Genomic DNA, 6,732 nt, shown 5'->3' with positions numbered 1-6,732 from the left:
CATATGGGAACACACAGACATATATACACCCACACACTCCTCTCCCCAAGACTCCTAAGATAAGTAAAACAATCTTGAATAATAATAATAATAATGATAATGATAATAATAATACCAGATATATCACCACCCCAGATTTCAAGTTGTATGGCCGAGCTATAGTAGTAAAAACAGCATTGTATTGGCATAAAACCAGACACATGGACAATGGAATCAAATCAAAGACCCAGACATAAGTCTATATACCTATGAACATTTGACTTCTGACAAGGAAGTCAAGTCTACACATTGGAGAAAAGATAGCATTTTCAACAGATGATGCTGGTCAAACTGGATGAGTACATATAGAGGAATTAACTTTGATCTGTATTTCTCACCTTATACAAAACAACTCCAAAATGAATCAAGGATCTCACCGTAAGTCCAGCTATACTGAATCGGATTGAAGAGAAAGGGAAGACTAATCTTGAACTCATTGGCACACGAAAAGACTCTGAACAGAACACAATAGCACAGGCTCTAACAATGACAAAAAATGGGACCTCATTAAACTGAGAAGTTCCTGTTTGGCAAAGGACATTGTCATAGAGAAAGTGGCAGCCTGAAGGATGGTAAAAGATTTTTACCAATCACACATCTGATAGAGGGTTAATATCCATATAAGAAACTCAAAATTAGAAGGAGTTAAAAAAAAAAAACCCTGCACATCAAGAAAACAAATGATTCAAAACATGAAATGCAGAACTAAAGTTCTCGAAAGTTTAAGCACAAAGTGAGAAACACTTAAAGGCATAGATAACATCCCTACTTATCAGGGAAATGCAAATTAAAATTACTTTGAGATTTCATCTTACACCTGTCAGAATGGCTAAGATCAATAAATCAATTGACAGTTGCTGGTGGGACTGCGGGTTTGTGTAGCCACTATGTAAATTAGCACAGAGTTTCCTCAGGAATGTGTGGTATTCCTCAAGAAGCCAGGAATAGATCTACCTCAAGAGCTATCGATCTAGCTATACTACTCTTGGACATATACCCTTTTTCCATGTCTTTACATAGGCTTCCAGCAGAAGATGTGCCCCGGATTAAAGACGTGTCTTCCTGCTTCAAGATACAGATCAAAGGCATGTAATCAAAACCTCAAAAGATTCAGACTAGAAGTGGATTTACCCACTTCAAACCAAGCAAAAATTCTCTCATGGTGCCCTCTCCATTTCTGGACTATAGTTCATTCCCAGTGTAGTCAAGTTGACAATCAAGAATAGCCATCAGAGTGTCTGAGGGTGTTTTCAGTGTCTGAGGGTGTTTTCAGAGAAGTTTAACCATTGGGGGTGGGGGTGGGGAAGGCCCATTCTTAAGGTGGGTGGCGACATCTGAAGGGTTGTACTCTAGTCCTGAATTAAAAAGTGCAAGAAAAGAGTCCCAGTGTTCAATTCTGTCTGCTTCCTAAGTCAAGTGCAGTGTGACCAGCTACTTACTGTACATTCTGGGTACTACAGTGGGCTGCATCCTCAAACGAAGAATCAAAGTAAATCCTTCCTTTGCTTTTGTCAGATGATTTATTACACAGCACTGAGAAAAATAACACAGTGGGTGGGTATCTTAGGTTCTATGGTTGTGATAAAACACCACTGCCAAAAGCAACTCAGGGAAGAAAGTTTATTTTATCTACACATCTATCCCACAGTTTATCATCAAAGGAAGTCAGGGCAGGAATTTGGAGGTAGGAACTGAAGTGGAAGCCATGGAGGAACACTGTCTACTGGCTTACTCAGTCTACTTTCTTATATACTCTAGGCCCATCTTCCCAGCAGTGGCACAATCTATAGTAGGCCTTTCTTACCAATCACTAATTAAGAAAATACCCTACAGGTTTGCCTATAGGTCAATCTTGTGGAGAGATTTTCTTTCTTTTTTATTAATCAATTAATTAATAATTAATATCCTGATCACAGCTTCCCCTCTCTCCTCTCCTCCCAGTCCTTCTCTTTCTCCTCTCCTCCCTATACCTCCTCCCTTTCAGAGAAAGGGAGGCATGTAGGCATTTTCTAATCATGTTTTTTTCTTCTTAGATAACCCTAGTTTGTTCAAGTTGATAAAAATACCAAGCAGGGCAATTGAACCTTTGCCAACTTAACACATAAACAGAGTCATTGTTAACCATAACATTTTCTTTCTTGTTTATCCTCAAGATCTCATGTTAATATTAATGTCACAATATAAAACAGTTCAACTTTTAAATTCAAGCATTTTGAAAATCCAGCCTCTTGCCTGGGTGGGTGGTGGTGGTGGTGGTGGTGGTGGTGGTGGTGGTAGTGGCAGCCCGCACAGCAGCAGCGGTGGCGGTGGTAGTCTATGCCTTTAATCCCAGGAATCAGGAGGAAGAGGCAGGTGGATAACTGTGAGTTCAGATAACTAGTCTACAGAGTGAGTTTCAGGACAGTCAGGACTACCCCGTCTTTTTTTTTTTTTTTTTTTTTTTTTTTTGGTTTCTCAAGACAGGGTTTCTCTGTGTAGCCCTGGCTGTCCTGGAACTCACTCGAACTCTGAAATCCGCCTGCCTCTGCCTTCCAAGTGCTAGGATTAAAGGCGTGCGCCACCACCGCCCGGCGACTACCCTGTCTTGAAAAACAAAACAAAACAAACAAAAATTGCAGTCTCTTTAAGACATCCAACATCTCTTTCAAAATTCAAAGCCTCTTTAACACTCCAAAGTCTCTTTAAAATCGCAAAGTTTGTCTAAAGTATCCAAGGACTCTAAAGTTGCAGTTTCTCTGAGATAGCCAAGGTTTTGTAACGTTAGGCTTCTGTATAATAAAAAAAAATTAAATTCTTTGAACTCCACAAGCAGCAGGAGGTGGGAGGTACATCATCAGGCAAGTGCAGAGAGAGGGAGTGGTCCCTTATCAAGGAGCTGATTTTCCCTGGAACAGTCAGAGTCTCTCTTTGGTCCTGAGGTCAGTGAATGAAGCAAGGCAGCCATGAGGGGCAGAGGCAATAGAGCAAACAGAGCAACGCTTCCCATGATGTCTGGCGCCACCCAGAGGACTGAGGGAGAATTTTCCTCCAAGATGCTAAAAGCTCCCTCAGGTCTCTCCTCTTCCTCTCCCTCTCCCTCTTTCTCTCCCTCTCCCTCCCCCGCCCCTCCCCTTCCCTCTTCCTCCACCTCTCCCTCCCTCTTTCTTTCTTCTTTCCTTCTTTTCTTTCTTCCATTTCTTTCCTTCCTTCTTTCTCTTTTTCTTCCCCTCTCTTTTTTAAGAATTTATTTATTTATTTACTTATTTATTTTAATTTTTTATTTTTGGTTTTTGGAGACAGGATTTCTCTGTGTAGCCCTGGCTGTCCTGGAACTCACTCTGTAGACCAGGCTGGCCTCGAACTCAGAAATCTGCCTGCCTCTGCCTCCCGAGTGCTGGGATTAAAGGCGTGTGCTACCGCTACCTGAATACTTTTTTATTTACTTTATATATAGATCACAGCCCCCTCCTTCTTCTTCTCCAAGTCCCACCTTGACAAATTCCTCCTCCCACTGCTCCCTCTTTCTCCTTAGAGAATGGGAGCCCCTCCCCAACCCGTTGGGTTCTTTCACATGGGATGGGTCTTAAGTTGGGGCAGTCATTGGTTGACTGATCCTTCAGCCTCTGCTCCATCTTTATTCCTGCACATCTTGTCGGTAGGACAAATTTTGAGCTGGAGGTTTTATGGGCGGATTGACACCCCCCTCCCCTCCTCTGGAAATCCTGTCTGGCTACAGGAGGTGGCCACTTCAGTCTCTATATTCAGCTATACCACTCCTAGGCATATACCCAAAAGATGTTCCACTATACCACAGGGAAATTTGCTCAACTATGTTCATAGCAGTTTTATTCATAACAGCCAGAAACTAGAAACATCCTAAGTACCCCTCAATTGAAGAATGGATAAAGAAAATGTGGTATATCTACACAATGGGTGGGATACTATTTGGCTATTAAAAGCCTGAGTTCAAATTCTGACAACCACATGGTGGCTCACAACCATCTGTAATGAGATCTGATGCCCTCTTCTGGTGTGTCTAAAGACAGCTACAGTGTACTTACATATCATAATAAATAAATCTTAAAAAAAAAGCAAAGGCATCACGAATTTTGCAGGCAAATGGGTGGAACTTGAGAATATCATTCCAAGTGAGGTAACCCAGAGCCAGAAAGATACGTATAGTATGTATTCACTTATAAGTTGCTATTAGCCATAATGTACAGGACTATCAGGCTACTATCCACAGACCCAAAGCAACTGCATAATAAGAAGGTCCCAAGGAAGGATGCACAGATCTCACGCTGTGATATAGGTTGAGGTTGATAGAGAGAGGGTCCTGGATAAGGGGGTGGGGAGAAGGGGAATGTGGATGGCGATCAGGTGTGGGGAGAAGGTAGGCAGTAGAGGGTTGGGAGTGAGAATGGAAATTGGTGGAGGGGGGCATCTCTGGTGACTAGCTAGAGACCTGGTATGGGGGAGGATATGGGGAGTCTATCGGGGTGACCCTAGCTGAGATTCCTTAGGTTTCTAGATACTAGGCATCACCAGCAAAGAGAGCCTTCCTGGCTGGGAGACAGTGGGCTCTGGAGACAGCTTTCCTGTCAGTTCCTCTGGCCTTAGGTGCCAGGAGGAACTGAGGCTCAAGGTAAGGGGAGCACCAGGATGATACAGGTTTGCTTCTTGAGAACATGGAACTTATTGGGGAGGTGGAAGAAGCACAGGATGCCAGGCAGAAGATGGAGCCAAGACAAAGGGGAGGAGGTGGAAGTGTGGTCTGGGTTTCTGCAGCCTGTGGCTGAAGGTAGATTGAGGTTTGGGTGGCTCTTTGTAGCCTTGGGGGAACCTCAGAGGGCTGATCATTCCTTGACTAATTCCACAGAGGTTTCTTCTGAGAGCACAAAAACCTGGAAGAAGTGCTTGGGGGGGGGTCTGTGAATAAATAATGAATGAATAAATGAACAAATGAATGAATGAATTAAGAGAGAAATAGAGGTATGTGGAAATGGAAGAGACAGACACAGAGAGAGTATGAATGTGAATGAGAATGCACTCAGTGGGTGTACAGGTACCAACTCAATGTTTTAGAAATTTTCATCCGAGTGTAGTGTTGCATGCCTTTAATTCCAGCACTCAGGAGGCAGAAGCAGGTAGATCTCTGTGAGTTCAAGTCCGACCAGGAATACATAATGAGACTCAAACAAACCATAAGACAAATTGCTCACAACCCAAAGGTATTGTAGACACTAATATCCTAGTTAACATGAAACATTTCTAAACTTTACCAATGAAGACAGAGTCCAGAAATAGAGAATCCACTAAATGGAACACATCGAACTGTGTATAAATTTAATAGTTTATTATTTTTTTATTTGGGTGCTAGGGATGGAACTCAGAGAGCCACCCATGCTAGGCAAACTGGAGTGTATCATTGAGCTACACCCTGGTCCCAAATGTGTGTGACTCTACTGAGGGGATTCATGGGCTTGGGAACTGTGTTAAATCACCCACAGAGGAAGAGGGGAGAGCTGCAGGGGAGGGTGCCTCAGGGAATCTCTCAGGATCTCAAAGGTCTCAGAACATGGACACTGGGATGAAGAAGGCGGTTAGAACTGGAGCAGAGTGCCCCCAAGTTGCCTGCGTGACTAGGGGAGCACAGACCCTCTGTGAGTGGGGCAGGGAGCTGAGGGCTGCTCACAGACCCAGAAGTTGTTTGCAGTACAAGTGCTGTCATTCCATTTATCTTCTGCCATTACCACGCAGTCTTCGTCACCTGCATTATTGGGCTCCCCATCTATCCAGAAGCTGTAAACATAACTATTTGTCAGAGACAGCCATCCTGCCCAGAACCACCCACTCCTCATTCACCACAGAAGTCCTGGTTCTTGGGTTTTCATGGACAAAGTCTGAGGGCCAAGCCAGTGGACAGGAGTCCAGGGCAGGGGCTTAGCAAAATGTAGGCTCTCATTTTGCTCACCACCTCACCTCCATGAGAACCATGCCAGCAAGGTGAAAATACAGATTCTGGGGACTTGGGCTTAGGGTTAAAGGACAGAAAGTCCAGGGATGTGGGTTCCTGGACTTGAAATGTCCCTGATGCTTTCCAACACTGAAGGCTGTGTTTAGAGTGAGGGACATCTCCCTGCCCCATGCCTCTGGCTCACGGATTCTGAGTGTTCACCTGAGTTGGAGTGGGGTGTCATCTACCCACTGCCAGGAACCTTCTTGTCTGTGATCGCTGAGGCCGATCCAGGTGAGCTGATTCTTTCTGATGTGCCAGTGTTTGAGGAATTGCTGAATGGAGATGGGAGTCAGGAGGATGGACAGAAGGATACCTCCACCCCTCCAAAATCCCACTCTTTCCTGCCTTTAGGCATGTTCTTTCCGCGCTCAAGCCTAGACATGTTAATCTGGATTTCTGGCATACGAATGCGTCCATGGGTGGGGGTTAAAGGGCACACAAGAGGAAATAAGTTCGTTTATATCTTAGCTCATAGATGTACCCTAAGAGAGTTACAAAAACAATCACAAAGCTTCTCTGACTCCCTTTTGTCCTCACCCACCTCTTATGTGTTCTTCCTCTAGAGAACCTCCCCATTCCACTGTGCTGCCTCCTACAGGAAGCCCCCTCAGACTTCCTGTATCTCCTCAGCATCTCCACACCCACAGCTTCCTATCTAGAGTCCAGTGCCTAGGACGGATTGTTGTGGCCCCACT

Source organism: Mastomys coucha, unplaced genomic scaffold, assembly GCF_008632895.1.
Source record: "Mastomys coucha isolate ucsf_1 unplaced genomic scaffold, UCSF_Mcou_1 pScaffold22, whole genome shotgun sequence".
In the NCBI taxonomy this organism is placed as follows: domain Eukaryota; kingdom Metazoa; phylum Chordata; class Mammalia; order Rodentia; family Muridae; genus Mastomys; species Mastomys coucha.
Note: the sequence above shows the minus strand (reverse complement) of the source record.